Raw genomic sequence first — 14,226 nt, forward strand, 5'->3', positions numbered from 1 at the left:
CTTTTCCTCTGACACCTCAAGGAATCTCTATACTGTAACATAGAGGATTCCACATTTTCTTGTTCTCTTCTCTTTCTTATGAGCAGGAGCAAGGACAAAAGCATTCTTGTTGAGGCTGATCCTGAACCTGAAAGGACCTTGAAGAGAAAGCCAAGAGAAGCCAAAGCACAACTCTCTGTAGAGAACCTAACAGAAATCTTCAAAGAAGAAGAACCTATGGCAGCCAAAAACAACAACAATGCCAACAATGCAAGGAAGGTGCTGGGTGACTTTACTGCACCTACTCCCGACTTTTATGGGAGAAGCATCTCTATCCCTGCCATTGGAGCAAACAACTTTGAGCTTAAGCCTCAATTAGTTTCTCTAATGCAACAGAATTGCAAGTTCCATGGACTTCCATCGGAAGATCCTCATCAGTTTTTAGCTGAATTCTTGCAAATCTGTGACACTGTCAAGACTAATGGGGTTGACCCTGAGGTCTACAGACTGATGCTATTCCCTTTTGCTGTAAGAGACAGAGCTAGGACATGGTTGGACTCTCAACCTAAAGAAAGCCTGGACTCTTGGGAAAAGCTAGTCAATGCCTTCTTGGCAAAGTTCTTTCCACCTCAAAAATTGAGTAAGCTTAGAGTGGAAGTCCAAACCTTCAGACAGAAGGAAGGAGAATTCCTCTATGAAGCTTGGGAAAGATACAAACAATTAATCAGAAAGTGTCCTTCTGATATGCTTTCTGAATGGAGCATCATAGGTATTTTCTATGATGGTCTCTCTGAACTATCCAAAATGTCTTTGGATAGCTCTGCTGGAGGCTCTCTTCATCTGAAGAAGACGCCTACAGAAGCTCAAGAGCTGATTGAAATGGTTACAAATAACCAATTCATGTACACTTCTGAAAGAAATCCTGTGAACAATGGGACTAGTCAGAAGAAAGGAGTTCTTGAGATTGACACTCTTAATGCCATATTGGCTCAGAAGAAAATATTGACTCAACAAGTCAATATGATTTCTCAAAGTCTGTTTGGAATGCAAAATGCACCAAGCAGTACTAAGGAAGCTTCATCTGAGGAAGAAGCTTATGATCCTGAGAACCCTTCAATGGAAGAGGTGAATTACATGGGAGAACCCTATGGAAACACCTATAATCCTTCATGGAGAAATCATCCAAATTTCTCATGGAAGGATCAACAGAGACCTCAACAAGGTTTCAACAATAATAATGGTGGAAGAAACAGGTTTAGCAATGGCAAGCCTTTTCCATCATCCTCTCAGCAACAGACAGAGAGTTCTAAGCAGAATACCTCTGACTTAGCAACCATGGTCTCTGATCTAATCAAAACCACTCAAAGTTTCATGACTGAGACAAGGTCCTCCATTAGAAACCTGGAGGCACAAGTGGGTCAGCTGAGCAAGAAAATTACTGAACTCCCTCCTAGTACTCTTCCAAGCAACACAGAAGAAAATCCAAAAGGAGAGTGCAAGGCCATCAACATGGCCGAATTTTGGGAGGAAGGAGAGGCAGTGAACGCCACTGAGGAAGACCTCAATGGACGTCCACTGGCCTCCACTGAGTTCCCCAATGAGGAACCATGGGAATCTGAGGCTCAAAATGAGACCATAGAGATTCCATTGGACTTACTTCTGCCATTCATGAGCTCTGATGAGTATTCTTCCTCTGAAGAGGATGAGTATGTCACTGAAGAGCAAGTTGCTAAATACCTTGGAGCAATCATGAAGCTAAATGACAAGTTATTTGGAAATGAGACTTGGGAGGATGAATCCCCTTTGCTCACCAAAGAACTGGATGACTTGTCTAGGCAGAAACTGCCTCAAAAGAGACAGGATCCTGGGAAGTTTTCAATACCTTGTACCATAGGCACCATGACCTTCAAGAAGGCCTTGTGTGACTTAGGGTCAAGTGTAAACCTCATGCCTCTCTCTGTAATGGAGAAGTTAGGAATCTTTGAGGTGCAAGCTGCAAAAATCTCACTAGAGATGGCAGACAATTCAAGAAAACAAGCCTCTGGACTTGTAGAGGATGTTCTGGTAAAAGTTGAAGACCATTACATCCCTACTGATTTCATAATCCTAGAGACTGGGAAGTGCATGGATGAATCCATCATCCTTGGCAGACCCTTCCTAGCCACAGCAAAGGCTGTGATTGATGTTGATAGAGGAGAGTTGATCATTCAAGTGAATGAAGAATCCTTTGTGTTTGAGGCTCAAGGATATCCCTCTGTCACCATGGAGAGGAAGCATGAAGAGCTTCTCTCAAAACAGAGCCAAACATAGCCCCCACAGTCAAACTCTAAGTTTGGTGTTGGGAGGCCACAACCAAACTCTAAGTTTGGTGTTGAACCCCCACATTCAAACTCTAAGTTTGGTGTTGGGAGGTTCCAACATAGCTCTGAGCATTTCTGAGGCTCCATGAGAGTCCTCTGTCAAGCTACTGACATTAAAGAAGCGCTTGTTGGGAGGCAACCCAATGTTATATTTTATCTATTATCTTTTGTTATTTTATGTTTTTTTTGTAGGTTGATGATCATGAGAAGTCACAAAATCAATGAAAAAAGCAAAAACAGAATGAAAAACAGAAAGAAAAACAGCACACCCTGGAGGAGAGCGTGCTGGCGTTTAAACGCCAGTGAGGCTAGCTGTTGGGCGTTTAACGCCCAGTCTGGCACCATTCTGGGCGTTTAACGCCAGAAAGGGGCACCAGACTGGCGTTAAACGCCAGAAAAGGGCAAGAAGCTGGCGTTAAACGCCAGAAATGGGCACCAGCCCGGCGTTTAACGCCAGAATTAGCACAAAACGCAATTTTGCTTGCCATTTGGTGCAGGGATGACTTTTCCTTGACACCTCAGGATCTGTGGACCCCACAGGATCCCCACCTACCCCACCACTCTCTCTCTTCTTCACCCATTCACCAATCACCTCAACACCTCTTCCCCAAAAAAACCCTTCACCTATCAAATCCCATCTTTCTCTTCACCACTCACATCCATCCTTCATAAAACCCCACCTACCTCACCATTCAAATTCAAACCACTTTCCCTCCCAAACCCACCCATACATGACCGAACCATGAGCCCCCCACTCCTATATAAACCCATCTTCACTCCTTGATTTTCACACAACCAAACCACCACTTCTCCCCCTTTTTGGCCGAACACAAAGCCATTCCCTTCTTTCTCATTTCTTCTTCTTCTGCTCTCTTCTTTCTTATTTTGCTCGAGGACGAGCAAACCCTTTAAGTTTGGTGTGGTAAAAGCATTGCTTTTTATTTTTCCATAACCATTTATGGCATCCAAGGCCGGAGAAACCTCTAGAAAGAGGAAAGGGAAGGCAAAAGCTTCCACCTCCGAGTCATGGGAGATGGAAAGATTCATCTCAAGGGTGCATCAAGACCACTTCTATGAAGTTGTGGCCTTGAAGAAGGTGATCCCCGAGGTCCCTTTTTCACTCAAAAAGGGTGACTATCCGGAGATCCGACATGAGATCCGAAGAAGAGGTTGGGAAGTTCTCACCAACCCCATTCAACAAGTCGGAATCTTAATGGTTCAAGAGTTCTATGCCAATGCATGGATCACCAAGAACCATGATCAAAGTATGAACCTGGATCCAAAGAATTATCTTACTATGGTTCGGGGGAAATACTTGGATTTTAGTCCGGAAAGTGTAAGGTTGGCATTCAATTTGCCCATGATGCAAGGAGATGAACATCCTTACACTAGAAGGGTCAACTTTGATCAAAGGTTGGACCAAGTCCTCACAGTCATATGTGAAGAGGGCGCCCAATGGAAGAGAGATTCAAGAGGGAAGCCGGTTCAATTGAGAAGGCATGACCTCAAACCCGTGGCTAGAGGATGGTTGGAGTTTATCCAACGCTCAATCATTCCCACTAGCAACCGGTCCGAAGTTACTATAGACCGGGCTATCATGATTCATAGCATCATGATTGGAGAAGAAATAGAAGTTCATGAGGTTATATCTCAAGAACTTTATAAGGTAGCGGACAAGTCTTCTACCTTGGCAAGGTTAGCCTTTCCTCATCTCATTTGTCACCTCTGTTATTCGGTTGGAGTTGACATAGAGGGAGACATCCTTATTGATGAGGACAAGCCCATCACTAAGAAGAGGATGGAGCACACAAGAGACCCCACTCATCATGAGATCCCTGAGATACCTCAAGGGATGCACTTTCCTCCACAAAACTATTGGGAGCAACTAAACACCTCCCTAGGAGAATTGAGTTCCAACATGGGACAACTAAGGGTGGAGCATCAAGAGCACTCCATCATCCTCCATGAAATTAGAGAAGATCAAAGAATTATGAGAGAGGAGCAACAAAGACAAGGAAAAGACATTGAGGAACTCAAGCACTCCATAGGATCTTCAAGAGGAAGAAAGAGCCGCCATCACTAAGGTGGACCCGTTCCTTAAATTCCTTGTTCTTTATTTTCCTGTTTTTCGAAATTTAGCGCTTATGTTTATCTATGTTTGTGTCTTGTGATCATTAGTGTCTTAGTGTCTATGCCTTAAAGTTATGAATATCCTATGAATCCATCACCTTTCTTAAATGAAAAAATGTTCTTAATTGAAAAAGAAAGAATTGCATGAATTTTGAATTTTATAACAGTTTAATTATTTTGATGTGGTGGCAATATTTTTGTTTTCTGAGTGTATGCTTAAACAGTGCATATGTCTTTTGAATTTGTGGTTCATGAATGTTGGCTCTTGAAAGAATGATGAAAAAGGAGACATGTTACTGAGGATCTGAAAAATCATAAAAATGATTCTTGAAGCAAGAAAAAGTAGTGAATACAAAAAAAAAGAGAGAAAAAGAAAAAGAAAAAAAAAAGAAAAGAAAGAAAAAGAAAAGAAATAAGGTTGTGATCCAAGGCAAAAAGAGTGTGCTTAAGAACCTTGGACACCTCTAATTAGGGACTCTAGCAAAGCTGAGTCACAATCTGAAAAGGTTCACCCAATTATGTGTCTGTGGCATGTATGTATCCGGTGGTAATACTGGAAGACAGAGTGCTTTGGGCCACGACCAAGACTCAATAAGTAGCTGTGTTCAAGAATCATCATACTTAACTAGGAGAATCAATAACACTATCTGGATTCTGAGTTCCTAAAGAAGCCAATCATTCTGAATTTCAAAGGATAGAGTGAGATGCCAAAACTGTTCAGAGGCAAAACGCTAAAAGCCCCGCTCATCTAATTAATAGTGATCTTCATAGATGTTTTTGGAATTCATTGCATATTCTCTTCTTTTTATCTTATTTGATTTTCAGTTGCTTGAGGACAAGCAACAATTTAAGTTTGGTGTTGTGATGAGCGGATAATTTGTACGCTTTTTGGCATTGTTTTTAGTATGTTTTTAGTATGATCTAGTTATTTTTTGTATGTTTTTATTAGTTTTTAGTTAAAATTCACTTTTCTGGACTTTACTATGAGTTTGTGTGTTTTTCTGTGATTTCAGGTATTTTCTGGCTGAAATTGAGGGACCTGAGCAAAAATCTGATTCAGAGACTAAAAAGGACTGCAGATGCTGTTGGATTCTGACCTCCCTGCACTCGAAGCGGATTTTCTGGAGCTACAGAAACCCAATTGGCGCGCTCTCAACGGCGTTGGAAAGTAGACATCCTGGGCTTTCCAGCAATATATGATAGTCCATACTTTGCCCAAGATTTGATGGCCCAAACCGGTGTTCAAAGTCACCCTCAGAATTCCCAGCGTTAAACGCCGGAACTGGCACAAGAATGGGAGTTAAACGCCCAAACTGGCACCAAAGCTGGCGTTTAACTCCAAGAGGAGTCTCTACACGAAAATGCTTCATTGCTCAGCCCAAGCACACACCAAGTGGGCCTGGAAGTGGATTTTTATGTCATCTACTCATCTCTGTAAACCTTAGGCTACTAGTTCTCTATAAGTAGGACCTTTTACTATTGTATTGAGATATCTGGGTAGTTATCTTTGTTTTGATGCTATCTTAGATCATTGGGAGGCTGGCCATTCGGCCATGCCTAGACCTTGTTCTTATGTATTTTCAACGGTGGAGTTTCTACACACCATAGATTAAGGTGTGGAGCTCTGCTGTACCTCGAGTATTAATGCAATTACTATTGTTCTTCTATTCAATTCCGCTTGTTCTTGTTCTAAGATATCACTTGTTCTTCAACTTGATGAATGTGATGATCCGTGACACTCATCATCATTCTCACCTATGAACGTGTGACTGACAACCACCTCCGTTCTACCTTCGATTGGGTGAATATCTCTTGGATTCCTGATACACGATGCATGGTTGATCGCCTGACAACCGAGTGCTCGCCTGACAACCGAGCCAGTCATTCCGTGAGATCAGCGTCTTCGTGGTATAGGCTAGAACTGATGGCGGCATTCAAGAGAATCCGGAAGGTCTAACCTTGTCTGTGGTATTCTGAGTAGGATTCAATGATTGAATGACTGTGACGTGCTTCAAACTCCTGAGGGCGGGGCGTTAGTGACAGACGCAAAAGAATCAATGGATTCTATTCCGGCCTGATCGAGAACCGACAGATGGATAGCCGTGCCGTGATAGGGTGCGTTGAACATTTCCACTGAGAGGATGGGAGGTAGCCACTGACAACGGTGAAACCCTTGCTTAAGCTTGCCATGGAAAGGAGTAAGAAGGATTGGATGAAGACAGTAGGAAAGCAGAGAGACGGAAGGGAAGGCATCTTCATATGCTTATCTGAAATTCCTACCAATGAATTACATAAGTATCTCTATCTTTATCTTTATGTTTTATTCGCATATCACCATACCCATTTGAGTTTGCCTGACTAAGATTTACAAGGTGACCATAGCTTGCTTCATACCAACAATCTCTGTGGGATCGACCCTTACTCGCGTAAGGTTTATTACTTGGACGACCCAGTACACTTGTTGGTTAGTTGTGCGAAATTGTGTTTATGCCATGGTGTTGAATACCAAGTTTTTGGATTCATTACCTGGGATTATTTGAGTTGTGAAAAGTATTGATCACAATTTCGTGCACCACGTACGCGTCGACCACGCGTATGTGTAGATTGAACTTTCTCTAGGCTACGCATCACCTAACAGCATGGCAACTATAGCAAACTATATATCGTTGCGAAGCCTCGAATGTCAGCTTTCCAACGCAACTAGAACTGCCTCATTTGGATCTCTGTAGCTCAGGTTATGATTGAATGAGTGTGAAGAGGTCAGGGTTAACAGCTCAGCAAATCCATCAAAATTCTTGTATTTCTTCCACTTTCGCATGCTCCCTTTCCATCCTCTAAGCCATTCCTACCCTATAAACCCTGAAATCACTTAACACACATATCAAGGCATCAAATGGTAATAAGAAAGGATTAAAAATAGTGAATTAAAGGCCAAAGAAGCATGTTTTCAATCTTAGCACAAAATCAGGAGAGGAAATGTAAAACATGCAATTTCAATGAATAAGTGTGAGATTAGTGGATAAAATCCACTCAATTAAGCACAAGATGTGCCATGAAATAGTGGTGCATTAGGAAGCTGGCCACTAATTGGAAAGGATCTTACAAGATACTAGAGGTCTTAGGAAAAGGTTACTAAAAAGTGTCCGACCTACACGGAGGGAGGTCTTAAGGTCGTAGCATGCATGTAACTTGAGAAAGTACTACAGCTAGGTAGCAAACCTTGTCCCAAGGTGTACTCTTTTTTCCCTGACTTAATGGATTTTAATCCAGCACAACGGTTAGGGTATTCCAGTCCCTAGAACGTAGACCTCTGTAAAGGAAACCCTTAATCACTAATAAAATTCCTATTTCTTTCAAAAAGTTTTCTACCTAAGAAACGCATTAATTTAAGCTCAAAAAACTGCAAAAAATCATTGTCTGACCTAAACAAAGTCGGCAAGATGAAGCGACGAGGTCCAAATTAATGTAAAAGGTTACAAAAATGGCTCATATAAAGTGATCTCAATGAGACCAGATAAAAAAATGAGCAGTAAAAGTAAATTAATAAAGGCCGACTACTCAAAGTTAGACCTACAAAAGGAAAACTCAAACATCTCAGCCAAAAAAACCCAAAGGGAACCTAAGTTTCATCTTAAAAAGAAAAAGGGTTTTAATCGATCTCTCTTCATAAGATTTTCGACCAAATAATAAAGAGTTCAAAGCAAAACACTAATTATTACAAAAAGTTGAAGTGTTCGGCCCACAAGTCAAGCACATCTCAAATAACCTAAAAATATAGGGAGATTAAAGAGGGTTAAGATTCTCACCCCCACAGCATCCTTGGCAGGAGGAGAAGGTAGAAGCCCAATAATTGGAACTGCCTCAATAATCTCAGGAGAGGAAGGAGAAGCCCCCACAAAAATGACCTCGGGTTGAGCCCTGGCTTGGATTTCTGAAACCGAAGAAGCTGGACAAGTCTGAGTCTTGGGGTCGAGCGCGAGCATCTCCTCCTTATCATTAGGGGTAGGGACGATCTTCCCTCAACAACAACATTATCAGTATTGAACAAAGAAAGTTCAAGGTCGGGGTCCAGGACCCGAACTTGGGCCTTCAGATTCTTATACATTTTAGCCATATCCCCGACTACATGCTCTTGAAGCTCGGCATAGTGATGAATCCAAATTTGATGATAAATTTTGGCTGGATTTGAGTGGATTTCATTATATAAACCCACATTTATTCATCTAAATAGCATACTTTTGAGTTTTCTCTCTAAATTGTGCCTAATTGTGAAAACATGCTATTTTGTGCTTATTTTAATCAGTTTTATTCCACTTTCATTCCATTCATGCCTTGATGATTCTGATGAGTGATTTCAGGTGTAATATGTAGGAATGCCTTGATAATAGTGGAAGAGAAGCACGCAATTGGGAGAAAACATTATGAAAGCAAAGGAGAAGTACACAGCCAAGTGTGCGTACGCACAACACAACATCCTGTGCGTACGCACGAGTGAAGAAACCAGCAAGTGTGCATACGCATACGTCTATCCGTACGCACAAAAGGAAAAATCAGAAAGTGTGCGTACGCACACATCTGTGTGTACGCACAATTCCCTGTGCGTGACTTCATTAAAAAGTCACGTGGCTTGCGATTTGGGAGGCTTTTTGGCCCATTTCTGAAGTGTTGAAGCATATAAGGGAGGGGCAAGCAACCAAATACAAGACAATACATTATACAACACACTTAGGAATAGTTTTTGGTAGTTTAGGTTAGGTTTTCTCTCAATTTTCCTTTGGATTTAATTAGGGTTTGTAGAATTTTATAGCTTCAAGTTTTTATTTTGGATCCTAGCTTATTTCTATTGTAAGTATTTTTTTAATTTTCTCTTTTATTACACTACTTGTTCTACACTTTCTTCTATTTTAATTTCCTTTATCAATACAAATATGCTTCTTGCAATTTTGAGTTTTGGTTAATGAATTTGATGTTTAATGGTTATTTTATGTTTATTGAGTTGCCTTTGTTGATTTTATTTTTTGGTTGTTCATAGTTTTAAGTAATTTTCCAATTTTGTCATATTTTATGATTATCCTCACTATGTGTTTGATGAAATGCCAATTTTGATTATGGGGTAAATTTTCACCCCTTGGCTTGGGGGATTGAGTATATGGAATACTAGAGTCATAATGTCTGACATTTAGTGATAATTCTTGGGTTTTTAGTTGTTATTGTTTCCACTAAGGTAGGTTTTTACTAAGGTAATTAGTAAGTTAGCTAGGATTTGTGGATTAATAACAATTATGCTCATTTAACTTACTCTTCAATGTTAAGGATTGACTAAGTGAGATTAATCCATCATAATTATCATAATTGTGGTTATGGCAAGGAAGGAATTCCACAACTCATCCCAAGTCAAGGTTCCATTTATATTTTGAATCACTCCTCATTCACTTTAAAGCTTTACTTGTTCATATTACATACATAGTTCTTTAGTTCTTTTATTAGTTCATTAATTACAATTTTGGATCGTTCTTTTATCTCTTTATTAATTGCTTTATTATTGAAAACATTTTCGCTTCTCACAACCAAAATTGTGCGCTTATTGTCACTAGTTCCTAGGGAGAACGACCCAAGGTTTAATTACTCTTGGTTATTTTAATTTGAAATTAAACTCTGATGGTGGGAGTTGGTTGCCAGTTTGGTCTATACTTGCAACAGAAATTATTTTAAGTGGAAAAATCCAAACCGGTGCAATTCTCGCTTATCAAGTTTTTGGTGCCGTTGCCGGTGAGCTAATGCAATGAGTGCTATAATTTTGGTTGTTGTGAATATGTGAATAGTGTGAATAGACACTTTTTGGGTTGTTTGATTGTTTTTGCTGTTAATTAGGATTTTGTTTCTTTTGTTAATTAATGTCTTTAGATTTATTTTCAATTTTCTCTGTGAGTTATCACCCTCTTGGTTTGGAGTATGGTTGTGATCATTTTGTAAGGCTTGATAACTTCAATTTTGGATTGCATAATGGGATTGGAACATCAATTTTGGGAGGAGCAATCTCCTCCATGTCACAATGAGCCATACCCTCCCCGATGCACATACCCAACCCAAGGATATGGTGGATTTCACTTTGGTTATGCACCTTCACCACCATATGCCTGTAACCCATACCTCCAACATAACCCTCAATTACCACATATCCAAACACCACACCAATACCACCATCCACCTCCTTACATACCACCTCAAGATACTCATCAATGTGAACTACCTCCTACATATACAATCTTTATCCCACCCAATGAACCTTCCCTCTTATCTAATTGTGGAGTTCTCCAACTCTTGTCCCAAGAAGAATAAGAGCTTCAAGCCTTTCTTCAAGAGCAAGAAGAACTTCGAAGGACACAAGGGCAACTTATGGCTACCATAGCCGAAGCGGTAAACCGTTTAGTCCTTCTATGCTCATCCGATTAAGGCACCTCTCTTGTAGAATGTGAAGGATCTACTAAAGAGTGTAGTGAGAAGGAAAATGTAGAACCTCAAGAGAAAGAAGAATGGTTAGAGCTTGAATTACAACAAGAGGAAGAAAAGGAAGTATTTGACCCGGAGGAGAGAAAGGGAGAATTGAGGGAGATTAACCAAGATATGAATTCCATCATTGATGATTTTTTGTCTGCATTGGTCAATCCCTTCAATGATCTTGATAAACCTTCCCCTCTTGGATTTGAAGAAGAGGTTGACGTGGACTTCACACAACCTCCAAAGTATGACTTAAGTGATGGGGAAGAGGAGGAAGAGGTTGATGAGGAAGGAGTTGACAACCAAAAAGTAGAAGTCCTCATGCAAGAATCTAGGGAAGCAATTCCATTCTAAGAGCACAATAAGTGGGTGGCAATTTCACCTATGAACTTCATTGGCCCCCATCAATATGCTATCTTGGAGATAAATTACCAACTCAAAATCTTTCTTGGGTTGTTACATGGTGGAGTAGTGCACAAAATTGTGATCATCAACAATGGCGCCAAAGACTTGGAGCTCTCAAACGTGAATCACACTTTGTCACAACTTCACACAACTAACCAGCAAGTGCACTGGGTTGTCCAAGTAATAAATCTTACGTGAGTAAGGGTCGATCCCACGGAGATTGTCGGCTTGAAGCAAGCTATGGTCACCTTGTAAATCTGAGTCAGGCGGATTCAAATGGGGTATGGAGTTTTAATAAGTAAAAAGATAAATAAACAGAAAATAAAGATAGAGATACTTATGTAAATCATTGGTGAAAATTTTAGATAAGCGTATGGAGATACTTCATCCCTCTTGAATCTCTACTTTCCTACTGCATTCATCCAATCCTTCATACTCCTTTCTATGGCAAGCTGTATGTTGGGTTTCACCGGCGTCAATGGCTACCTCCCGTCCTCTCAGTAAAAATGGTCCAAATGTGCTGTCACCGCATGGCTAATCATCTGTTGGTTCTCGATCATGTTGGAATAGAATCCAGTGACTCTTTTGCGTCTGTCACTACGCCCAACACTCGCGAGTTTGAAGCTCGTCACAGTCATCCCTTCCCAGATCCTACTCGAAATACCACAGACAAGGTTTAGACTTTCCAGATCTCAAGAATGGCCGCCAATAATTCTAGCTTATACCACGAAGACTCCGATCTTTCGGAATGGAGGCTAAGAGATACATGCTTAATCTTAAGTAGAACAGAAGTGGTTGTCAGTCACGCGTTCATAGGTGAGAATGATGATGAGTGTCACGGATCATCATATTCATCAGGTTGAAGTGCAAGCGAATATCTTAGAATAAGAATAAGCATGAATTGAATAGAAAATAGTAGTAATTGCATTAATACTCGAGGAACAGCAGAGCTCCACACCCTTCATCTATGGTGTGTAGAAACTCCACCGTTGAAAATACATAAGTGATAGAGGTTCAGACATGGCCGAAAGGCCAGCCCCCAAGTCTAAGGAAAAACGTTCCAAAGATGGATACCAAGATTCTAAGATGAAAATACAATAGTAAAAGGTCCTATTTATAATGAAACTAGCTACTAGGGTTTACAAAAATAGGTAAATGATGCAGAAATCCACTTCCGGGTCCACTTGGTGTGTGCTTGGGCTGAGCATTGAGCTTTACATGTGTAGAGGCTTCACTTGGAGTTAAATATCAGCTTTGGTGCCAGTTTGGGCGTTTAACTCCAACTTTTATGCCAATTCTGGCGTTTTGACGCTAGAACAAGACAGAGAGCTGGCATTTTGACGCCATTTTATGTCATCAAAACTCGTGCAAAGTATGGACTATTATATATTGCTGGAAAACCCTGGATGTCTAATTTCCAACGCAATTGAGAGCACACCATTTGGAGTTCTGTAGCTCCAGAAAATCTACTTTGAGTGCAGGAAGGTCAGAATCCAACAACATCTGCAGTCCTTTGTCAGCCTCTGGATCAGATTTTTGCTCAGGTCCCTCAATTTCAGCCAGAAAATACCTGAAATCACAGAAAAACACACAAACTCATAGTAAAGTCTAGAAATGTGAATTTTGCTTAAAAACTAATAAAAATATACTAAAAACTAATTAAATCATACTAAAAACTATATAAAAATAATGCCAAAAAGCGTATAAATTATCTGCACATCATGGAGAAAGGAGTGTTGGTTGCCAAGGAAGTCCAAAGCTCTACAAGAAAACCAATTCAAGAATTTGAATTCAAGCACGGTGTAAAGCACAATTGAGTGGATTCCGTAGAGTGTTAGGTTGCTTCGAGGGTAATTTGAGATTTTGTCCATCCGGCTTGAAGCATAGAAATCAATAAGAAGGCAGCAGGAAACTAAAATATGGGATCTTGGAGGACCTATGAAGTGCAAGCTTGGATGGAGATTCAAGGAGGAGTGGAAACATAGGCCACCCTAATAAGAGTCTCCTCAACAAGTCAAACTTAAGGACTATAAACCAAAGTGCTAGGTGGGAGACACCCCACCATGATAACATTGTTCTTACCCTCTCCTTGTTTATAATTTTGGTTTATTGCACTTTTGTTTATCTTGGTTACCCTTGCCTTTTGGTTTAAAGGGCTATTAACTTTTTCTGCTTGCTTTTTCTTTTTCTCTTTTTTTTCGCCATTTTTTTCACTGCTTTTTCTTGCTTCAAGAACCAATTTCATGATTTTTTCAGATTATCAATAACATTTCTTTTTGCTCATCATTCTTTCAAGAGCCAACAATTTTAACATTCATAAACAACAAGATAAAAAATATGCACTGTTCAAGCATTCATTCAAAAAACAAAAAGTATTGCCACCACATCAAAATAATTAAACTAATTTCAAGATAAAATTTGAAATCCAAGTACTTCTTGTTCTTTTGTAATTAAGCACATTTTTCATGTAAGAGAGGTGAAGGATTCATGGAGTTATTCATAGCTTTAAGACATAGACTCTAGACACTAATGATCATGTAGTGAAGACACAAACATAGATAGAACATACAGCATAAAGCCGAAAAATAGAAAAATAAATAGACAAGGAGATTAAGGAATGAGTCCACCTTAGTGAGGGTGGCGTCTTCCTCCTCTTGAAGAACCAATAGTGCTCTTGAGCTCCTCTATGTCTCTTCCTTGCCTTTGTTGCTCCTCCCTCATAGCTCTTTGATCTTCTCTAATCTCATGGAGAATAATGGAGTGCTCTTGGTGTTCCACCCTTAATTGGTCCATGTTGTAACTCAAGTTTTCCAAAGAAGTGTTGAGTTGCTCCCAATAACTGTGTGGAGGAAAT

General features: G+C 40.2%; 1 non-coding gene across 1 annotated transcript; it reads right to left on the reverse strand.

The window, feature by feature from the left end:
• Nucleotides 1-621: 621 nt before the first annotated feature.
• LOC112716566 (small nucleolar RNA R71) lies at nucleotides 622-729 on the reverse strand. Its single transcript, XR_003160403.1, has one exon. It is a non-coding gene; the product is annotated as a small nucleolar RNA R71 (small nucleolar RNA).
• Between the last annotated feature and the right edge of the window lie 13,497 nt (nucleotides 730-14,226).

Source organism: Arachis hypogaea, chromosome 1, assembly GCF_003086295.3.
Source record: "Arachis hypogaea cultivar Tifrunner chromosome 1, arahy.Tifrunner.gnm2.J5K5, whole genome shotgun sequence".
NCBI lineage: Eukaryota > Viridiplantae > Streptophyta > Magnoliopsida > Fabales > Fabaceae > Arachis > Arachis hypogaea.